Genomic DNA, 11,260 nt, shown 5'->3' on the forward strand with positions numbered 1-11,260 from the left:
CCTTGGTGGTTGGCAAAAAGCAGGTCACACTGGCATCTCTGTTCATAAACTGTGACAAAAGAAGCCATCGGTACTCCACCCTGGTTTCATAGCGGTGAGGCTGGGAGAGAGACAATTGCACCCTGTAAGGCAGTTTGTCACTCTATGTGGTTTGGCCAAACCCAGACAGCTCCCATCACTATTTAGCATTTCCCCCATAAGCCCATGATGAGCATGTAGCACTAGCAGTATCCTTCACTGAGACGCCGGAGAGGAAAAGCTTAGTAAAAATAGCCGTTTACCACAAAGCTTCATAAGTTGCCATTCCTCTCTAGGCTGGTGTGTGTATATTACCAAACACTCTCTCTTTCGCTCTCCTGGGCACTTTATAAAGTACATGAGAGGCAACAAACATTCAAGCAGCAACAACTTAGTTCAAACAAGAACAATATTCACCACACTGTGCTTCAGAACAGTTTTACTCAAAAAGACTGGAAGGGTTGTTTGATAAGTCAGAGCAGTGCCAATACTGGAAGCAGTGATGAGTAACTCTTTCAGAGAAAACACACACACACACACACACACAAACACTGCTTTCTTTGTCAACATCTGATATGCCAACATCTGAACATTTATCCTGTCCTATGAAAATGAGCTTTTCTAAGATTACGAGGTTCTCTGAAGTTTAGCTCTCTGATTATAGCATGTCGAGGGAGACTTTTCCAGCCACCCACACCAAAGCTCTCTTTAGATACAGAGGAAACTCAAATAATACCGCCCTCATCTCTCGGGAGAGACCGGGAAGAACAGGAAGCAAGTACGTGGAAAAGCAAAGGATTGAAAATTCTTAGGCTTACCAGGCCGTTAATGGCCACACAGCAAGACTTGATTTCAAATGCATCAATAGACATCTGAGTTTGTTTATAGTTTAGCTAATGTTCCGGCATTCTTGCATTAATTGCTGCACATCAGTTTGTCCCAAAACAAAAAGACTTCCTTGGAAACCTACAGGACAGATGAAAGATCAAGACAGCAAATCATACTTCACGTAATACTATATTATATTAATGGGGTTAAGCTACAAGATGTAAAATTTTAAAAATCATGCATTTCATTAACAAAATTTGCATTCAAACTTGCATGTACATTGTAAGAGGGATCAAAGCAATGTTAAAGGACTAGAATGTCACAGAAAAGCAACAACTTATCTAATGTGTTCAGAACCTGTTTTTTTTTTTTTTTTGCCTGGCAACCACCTAGAACTTTAGTTGTGATGTGAAGCTGTTTTCTCACTGTTAATGTGTTATGGGTGGTTGCCAGGGCATTGCTATGTGGTTGCTAAAGTCCTTAGTGTGCTGTTAAGGTGTTCTGTGTGGTTGGCATGGTGATTGGTAGGATTCTTAGTGTGTTGCCCTAGAATTCACTTAGAACACTTTATCAATACACTAAGAACCTCTCAAAACACATTGACAACCACATAGCAACACCCTAGAGACCACCCAGGCCGCTAGAGCAACTCACTATAAACTTTTCAAGGCTAAAGTGTTCAGGATGGTTGCAAGGGTGTTTCTATGTGGTTATTAAGGTGTTTGGGAAAAGTTCTTAGACTGTTGCTAATGTGTTCTGGGTGGTTGCTAAGATGTTTACTAAGGTTCTTAGAATGCCATTAAGGTGTCCCAGTTGGTTGCCAGGGTGTTGCTATGTGACTTTACAATACCGTAAGAAACTTTCAGAACACCTTAACAACACCAGAGCAACATGCTAAAACTTTTTGAAACACCTTAGCAACTACATAACAACATGTTTATTGTTCACATAACACATTTTATCTAGCATAATTTGTTGCACATTTGTCCCAAAACAAAAAGACATCCTTGGTAACCTGTGAAACAGATGAATGATTTAAAAAGAAAGAAAAATCATGTTTCTTTCAACACAGTTTTCTTAATGTAATGGTTTTACCAAATATGTTTTCTTCCCTTAAAGGAGAAAATTCAGTCATTCATCAGTTTAAATCAACAGTTGCCTTTGCACATGAGCCAAAGGCAATGACAACAACAGGACATCGGTTGCCAGGATATAAAATGACAGGGGTGTGGCGGAACATTGTTTTCAACACATCTCATGGCAAAAACATTATTGCACACCAGCGTTTGCCTGCCTTCAGTTTGAAAGGAATGTCAATGCTGTGTTTTGCCAAAGTTTGTTTCGACTCCCAGCGGTGAGAGGACTGATCCAGCATGGACCTCTAGATGCATTTCCAGTCATTTTTTTCTCCACTCGTCTTGGAAGCTGAACTTGTGCTTCCTCTGAGTCTCTCTCCATAGAGATGTTCCTGTATGAGGAAGGACAACTGTTACAGTCGTAATCACTCTCTCTCAATGTACATAATATATACACATACACACAATTTAGCCGCTTTGTAACATCTGAGGGATTTCAATTAGTTTCTATCTGCAGAGAGGAAGTTGCTGTTTTCCTGTTAAACAGGAAAAATGACCACGTTACTATTGTACAGTATTAATCTTCAATCTGGACATTTGGACAAACATCTAACCCTAAACATAGATCTCCAGCAATACTCGTCCCGTACAGTTTGTGCTGGTGACATGAAAACCTGTGGACCTAAAACATATATATATATATATACATACATTATATATATATATATACATACATTATATATATATATATATATATATATATATATATATATATATATATATATATATATATATATACTGTATATATGATTACATGATTACATACAATTATGACTATATATACTGTATATATGATTACATATAACTACACAATTATGACATATCAACATAATCCTGTTTCATGCATTAAAACAACTCAAGCACAGCATATTTTGACTGGTTATGTGTTTCTGAGATGGCCCAGAATTTTTAGAAAATTCCCAGCGAGTCCTTTAAAAAACAAAAGTGAATGCTCAGGGTACTGAACACACTGGCACACATAAATATGCAGTCATATAGGCATCCCTGTCCATCTCTCAGCTCTGGCACCCCTCAGTGTTGACAGAGGAGACAAGGGCTCCCATTGAAGAGGTCACCCCTCTCCCCAAAACCAGATGTTCAAAGTAAGCAGGCAAGTGCAGAAAGACAGCCTCACTCTCAGCCTGTTTTCAATTTCTCAAATACACAGAGACACATGAAATAAGCAGATGTGACAAGAAAAAATGAAGGGAATGGAGGAAAGAGTTTACCTGGCCTGTGAAGAGTTCAGAAAGATACAGTTTGTACAGAAATATGGCAGTTTACACGAATAGAAAAACATAAAAAAATGTTGGTTGTCTAAATCCTATCGGTTTAAATTTACATGATGCTTGCTATTTTTTTCAAACTTGTTACTATAAATTGGGTATGAAATTGGGTATTTTAGCTATGTTGCATCTAAATACAACATAGCTCTGATTAGTGTGATTAAACATAAAAAAATTACATATCAAACAAAGAATATACTACCACAGGTAAATAATAACAATAATAATAGTTTATATGTTAATTAGTTACTAATTAAAAAAACTGTTTTAAAGTACTGCAACGAACTGAATATAAATTCAGTTAAATTCAAATTATGTACAAAAAAAAAAAACGTCCATAATATATTTAATACTTTTCACAACAGCAAAACATGAGAAGTGCCACCAATAAAATAAATAATACAAAATTATGTTTTGTTTTGCAAAAAATTAACAATAGATGACACAACTCTTACATAATTTACAACAACTTTACTACAACTACCATCATTTGAATTGTCATAAAATTATGAAATTATCCTACATTATGGGATTTTTTTTCATTATTGATCATACATCGTACAGAGGTCAAAATTATCACAGTAGGGGGCTCTAGAGTAGCAAAAAAATACACAAAACTACATACAGTTGCTGCTGTAATTTTTTATTTTAATACAGAAACAAACCTGTAAGAAAATTGTGGGCCGTGAGGCTCTGGCAGATACAGGCTTAGTCCTTGCAGGGTGGCAGATAAATCAGTGTCAAGTCTTTTGGGAAAGCAGCGAGAGCGGTCATATCTCATACGCTCAAGGTCAAGGATACAAAGGCCCCTGAGAAGGAGACACAGCGGGTTACTCAGCATGTCCTCCACTACAGCAGAAGGCTTTAACTGACAGAGTCTGGATCTCATCCAGCAGATAATGGAATCAATGGGGCTCTCGGGTCAGATGGAGGATACTGCCCCAGAATGGGGTACTGAGGGGAAAAAAAGAGAGACAAGAATGGAATGGACAACAAAGATTTCAAATTACAGCTTGGCGACCTTCCTGATTCAACAGAGCAAGAAAACTATTACTTGAGGGAAATGTTCTCGTTTACACTTAAAATGGGGGATTAGGGACTGTGAGTGAGTACTGTGTATCATCATGTCATCATATGCGATTCACTGGGTACAAAAATGGTTTATAGAAATCAATAAGGCCTTCAGACGTCAGACTTCACCCGAGAGACAGGGGGGGAGACAAGAATGGAATGGACAACAAAGATGATCCTCTCTGGAGAATCACAACTTCAATTACAGCTTGGTGACCTTCCAGATTCAACAGAACAAGAAAACAATTACTTGAGGAGAATGTTCTCGTTTACACTTAAAAATTGGGGATCATGGACTGTGAGTGAAGACTGTGTATCATCATGTCATCATATGCGTTTAACAGGGGTACAGAAACGTCTGACAGAAATCAGCTGTCACTGAGACAGACTTGCAATATTTAGGGAGTTACACAACACAAAACTTCACTGCTGCTCAGAGGCGGAAATAAATGTACCCTGTCATGAATCCCCTGCATCCTGTCAAAGCCAAAGCTATGTGCTCAAGAGGAATGAAAGAGCATGTGATAGACCAAATAGAGAGAATGACATCATGTAAGACATTTTGAAGATTTATCATGCTTACATTGAAAGCTGACAGTCAGGCATGAACAGTAATGATTTTTTCCCCCCCATATCATAAATTTTTGTAACAGAGGACTCCTTAGCACACTGATATCCAGAACAGCAGTGCAGGTGGATTCTGTCTTTGCATAATGTATTTTAGACAAGTTAGAGAGGGAAATGGGATTCAGCCACTCCTTAAGAACTCCTCCAAATTTCTTCTCTCTTCAGTTTCGTGTTTTATGGCAATACTAAAGTATCTTGACCTATCTGACTGGGTCAGATATTTTACATGGAGCAATGTTTATACCAGACAGAGAGATAAAACAAATAAAACTATTATGTAAGAGAAGAAAGCATTAGTGTGTATATAAATGTAACCAAATATAAATTACATTTTTTTATTTAATTAGGTTACATTTATTTTTAATACCTTTATACAGTGTATGCACGTGTATATACATGTGTATTTGTTATTTTTTTAATTATGTATTATTTTAAAAAAAGGTTCTTACTATAAATTTAAACAGGTAACCAAATTAAAATAAGAAATTACATACATTGTGTGTGTGAGTGTGTGTATACAGTGGAGATCAAAATTAGAGAACAATCTATAAATACTTGATATTTTTGTGAAATATCTTCACCACTCAAAATGGGAAGGAATACCACTGTTCTACAAACATGTTTTACAAAATAACCAGAGAATTTCACCAACAACAACAACAACAACAAAAAACATTATTTTGTGGAAAACAGTGATCAAAATTAAAGAACGGTAGCCACTGTTGTACGAAAGAAGATTACAACTTCTGGAGGGTTACAGCGTTCAGAAATTGGTAGGAAGTGTAGAGGCCCTGGCTTTGAATGACTTCAGCACTGCGGCTGCAGAATATTACTAGTTTCTCACACTGTGCTGGTGCGATCTTGGTCCACTCTTCTTCCACTCTCTTTTTTAAAATCTGGTTTTGATCAGGACTCTGGGCTGGCCATTTCATTATTTCAGTGTTCTTAGCTTCAAGGAACTGCTTTTCCTCCGTTTGCAGCATGACGGGGACATAGTCTTGTATGAAAATTGCAGCATGATTGATAGATGCTTGCAGGAAAGGAACCGCATGTTGCCATGTATAAGAGGCGAAACTCTTATACAGATCCCCCAAAGCATGACACTTCCTCCTCCACCTTTCACTGACTTCTTTATGCACTTGGGGTTCAGCTTGTCCCCAGTTTGACCTCGAACAAAATGTTTCCCATCGGACCCAAATTTATTAAACTTGCTCTCATCACAAGTGAACTTTGGATCAATTCTCCTCTGTCCACACAACATGCTCCTCAGCAAAGATGAGCCTAGCCTTTTGATTCTTTCTGCTGATGAGAGGCTTGGTCACTGCAGAGTGCGCTTTCAGTCCAACTTCTCTTAAACATACCAAGACATATCCTTACTCTGTTCAGCACTGAACTGGTGAGCAATTCCAGCTGCAGTGTTGAACCGATTCCCCATTGAGAGTCTCCAACTTATCCTGTCTTCTCGAGCATTTGTCTTATGTGGACGTTAACAGCCTTTTCGGATGTGTTAACAGCCTTTTCGGGGACTCGAATGAGTGTCATTGTAAAGCTGCAATATTCAAGAAATCACAGATTTGGAACGACCAACTTCTCTTGCAATGGCTGCAAAGGTCATCCCTTTGGCTTTCATTTGGACAACTGTTGCAGGGTTTCAGTCACCTTAGAGCAGCCCGCCATCTTGCAAGCTCAGTGAAAATTAGAGGAATGCTGCCAGTTAAATAGGGGTTGTCATATAATTAAGGAAATTAGCACCAGGTGCCAGAATAACACCAACGTGTATGTATCTGTAAGTGTTCCCTAATTTTGATCAGTTCTTTTTCAAATATCTCATACATTGTGATTGTCAATACAATAAATTTTTGAAATATGCTTTAAAAATCTGCCCACACACACACACACACACACACACACACACATATATATATATATATATATATAAATAAAAAATAAAAAAATATCAATTTAGTCACCTTAGAGCAGCCCGCCATCTTGCAATCTCAGTGAAAATTAGAGGAATGCTGCCAGTTAAATAGGGGTTGTCATATAATTAAGGAAATTAGCACCAGGTGCCAGAATAACACCAACGTGTATGTATCTGTAAGTGTTCCCTAATTTTGATCAGTTCTTTTTCAAATATCTCATACATTGTGATTGTCAATACAATAAATTTTTGAAATATGCTTTAAAAATCTGCCCACACACACACACACACACACACACACACACATATATATATATATATATATATAATTAAAAAATAAACAAATATCAATTTAATATAAATTTATATATATGATTATATTAAAATAAATTAAAACATGAAACCAAAATGTAACCAAATAAAATTAAACGTGAACCACTACCAATTGAGCTTTATAAGACTAGAATGGTTATCATAAGACTGGAAACTTTAATGTCTGTAGTACACAACAGCTTCACAACCCCCACCAAAGCATTCACAACAAATGTCTCCAATTTAACCCCAGTGTCTTGAGTTAGCCTGCACTGTTTTCTGTCTTTAATGTGGCCATTGCTGTGAGGCGTAGCGGTTCACACATTTAATGATGATTTTGAGTCATAAAACTAGTGCTGAACCCCAGGGGCTACATTAATCCCAGGCAGACTGTTACAACAGTTACAAGAGTCTTATAAAAGAACAGGACCAACACATATTGCATTTTGAGGATGTTTTAACAGGAAATCAGATCATCAATAAAGGATGTCCAAAATGTGCTCTGGAGATCTCGCATGTAACTCCCATGTGCTGTTTTGAGCACACTAGGGACAGGCACAGTGAAATGAAAACAAACAGCTGAGGAATTTGCTTTGTGAGCACAGTTTTGTTCAACAACTCATATGGATGCCTTGTGTGCATCATGTGAATGTTTTGGCTGGTGAAAATCGCTCAACGATAAGAGGACTCATGGGTTGAATATGTTAAAGGGGTGATTCCAGTCAAAATATGCTTTCAACTGATAAGTGGCTTGTAAACTATTGGGCTAAAGTTGTTTTTCCAACTCTTGGGAGATGTATTTGAATGTGTTGGACTTACAATATTTGCTTCAAACTAGTCCTACATGTCCAGGCCTTGATTAATAAAGTTTGGTTCACACTGAAGCTTATTCTGGCAAACTTGAAGACATCTTAAATTCAGGAGAGAGAGGTGAATAATGACAAGCAACCTCTGAGCTCAAACATCTACAGAGATTCAGATGATTAATGAGCACAAATACACAAAGTGCTCGAGTAAAAGTCTTCTGTAAAAGGGGAATTGTTGATACTTGAGGAGTAACTGATGAAACTAGCATACAAATTAATAAATGAGTCTTAAGCTTAAGAAAAAAAGTTTATAGCTTAAGGGTTAGTCAGGATGATATTACAAAACACTTTGGAATTGCACTCATTATCACATCATCCAAATAAATCCACTGCATTTATTCTGAGATGAGAGATCAAATTTGTCTGAGCATCAGCAAAAAATTTTGCATATCTACCACAAGAGGGCAGAACTGCGCCTAAAATGCAGACCAAACTGCTTGAAGACTCAAAAACATACTGAAAACTTCATCTAAATTAAAGGACTATTGAGAATTAAAATAGATTTTCAAAAAGGGATTATTTGAATGAAACAAAGTCTAATACTGATATCATCAAATAGATGCATTGTTTAAAAAAGTGCTTTTAAATACAAACTTTAATTAAAATCTTACACACTTCAAACACAAGATACACAAAGATTTTCCATATCAAAGTTTATTGCTGACATGCAGGTAGAGATTTGATGAAGTACAAAAATATGTCTTTTATACAAATTTGTTTTTCATCTCTGTACAATTACCTTTTTTTTTTTTTTCTTTGACACCGTTCTAACCGAGCAGCTTACAGCATCAAATGTTCAGGCTTTTGACCAGTTTCATCATGTTTTGTTTTACACCAGGTTTAGATTTTCCAGTTTTAGTAAAAGATGCAAAAAAGTAACAATTCTAAAGAGAAATCTACATACTGAAAACTTCATCTAAATTAAAGGACTATTGAGAATTAAAATAGATTTTCAAAAAGGGATTATTTGAATGAAACAAAGTCTAATACTGATATCATCAAATAGATGCACTGTTTAAAAAAGTGCTTTTAAATACAAACTTTAATTAAAATCTTACACACTTCAAACACAAGATGCACAAAGATTTTCCATATCAAAGTTTATTGCTGACATGCAGGTAGAGATTTGATGAAGTACAAAAATATGTCTTTTATACAAATTTGTTTTTCATCTCTGTACAATTACCTTTTTTTTTTTTCTTTGACACCGTTCTAACCGAGCAGCTTACAGCATCAAATGTTCAGGCTTTTGACCAGTTTCATCATGTTTTGTTTTACACCAGGTTTAGATTTTCCAGTTTTAGTAAAAGATGCAAAAAAGTAACAATTCTAAAGAGAAATCTCCCAATTTATGAAATATCTGCACAAAGTGGCCTAAAAAGAAAAGAAAATCTAAGTCAAACTTAACTTTCAGGATCTTCCCTTGCATGGTCTTTGTGTTTTTTGGAGTATTCATCATTTGCAAAACACCCGCATCCACTCCAATTTCTGCTGCATCTTGTGGCACGTCTTGCTAATTAGAATCATGCACTAATTGCTTTGAAATGGTATACAGAGTTTAAAAAAGTACACTTTTCATGCTGCAGACAGAATATGGACATCACGAAACTGTCCATGCAAGGGGGGGGGGTTGCAGTCACTAGCGTAGGGGGCATATTAAACAGAAAAAAATTAACTAATTTCTTTTATCTAGGTTTTGGGTACAGACTACACAACCACATCAATAGCAGCCATATTGCAACTGTACAAATTTGCTATGATATAATGGCTTTGGTGAGAACTCTACATGGACCTAGGATATAGCCTTGAGGCACTCCTTTTTGAATACAAGGAAAGCACTTTGATTTGCTCACAAAAAGCCCCTCTCCATCAAATCACGCATATTATCCACTACAATACTGCTTTATAACCAAATATATTCACATTGAGTTGGGAAAAACCTAATGCTTTCAATGGTGGCTTGTGTGGAAACATTGGTGCAATTCTTCAAAATAATAATACTCCTGCACTGGGTTTTGCACTACTGATGCCTATTCACCATTATGATTTCTTTCACACTGGCCAGAGTGCTGTATCATCCTTATCTAGCAAGATAAACTCTACATCGATTCTACATGTCATGCTAATGTGCAGGATAATTTAGTTGACTTAAAATAGAGCTATGCAAAGTCAGTCTCCTAATTAGTGTAGCTTAATATACCGACAGGATTGTTGCAATAATTATTCAAGAATTTAAAAAAAAAAAAAAAGAAGAGGGAAAAAAGAGCCAATAAAACAAAAACCTTCACTGAAGATAGAAGAAAAAACGTGAGCGATCACAGCAATGCTTTTGAGTGATACATGATCTCTACATTTACCATGGCAGATTAATTAGAAACAGCAAATCAATTAAAATGAAAACTGAAAGGTAAAGATATACTAACAGGCTGTACGTCTTCAAAAGAAGAAATTAAAGTGGAGATTAAAAGGACAAGCCAAGCTGCTAGTCATGAGCTCAGAGATCTACAGTACTGAATGACCTTTTCATCTAATAACATGAGTGGAGCCAGACATAAAGGCATTGCAAACTAAGCCACAGGTCCACAGGTCGATGCAAGCCAACAGCCTATTATACTAAGATATATTCTAGCATCAAAAGTACATATTCACTGTTCACGGTTGAGTTGAGAATCTGTTGATAATCTAAGGCAAGATATCCCACAGTTATGCTTTATACACATGGGGTAGCTTAAAACAGGACTGAAAATTCAAATGACATTAAGAATGTTTCCTTGCAATATTCTCACACAAGAAACAGATTGGCAGGAGTGAGTTTCATGGCATTTCCTTCCTGAAATGAGCGGTAGGTAAGAGAATAAAAACAAAAACAAAAAGAAACAATCCCCTATGCAATTGGTTTCTTTTTATCACTGTGGCCAAAAATGTTCCCTAGCGGCCAATCTTCGATCCCTGAGCTGCAGCTGAAATCTGTGTGGGTAACAAAAGCACCGGAGATACAGAACATGGCAGAAGATGCACTTTGATGACTTGGCATGCTATCAGAGGGTGAGCGCTCTAGACGGGGGGACACAAAAGGAAAGGAGAGCTTAAGGGCTGTGCTTACAGGGCTTCTCTTGGCTTAGACTTCCGCATGACTGCCGGATCAGCCACCCCGCTTCCTGACAGTTTCATCCCATCACCAGCTGTCCCGTATCT

This window comes from Sinocyclocheilus grahami, unplaced genomic scaffold (genome assembly GCF_001515645.1).
Source record: "Sinocyclocheilus grahami isolate Dianchi unplaced genomic scaffold, SAMN03320097.WGS_v1.1 scaffold555.1, whole genome shotgun sequence".
NCBI lineage: Eukaryota > Metazoa > Chordata > Actinopteri > Cypriniformes > Cyprinidae > Sinocyclocheilus > Sinocyclocheilus grahami.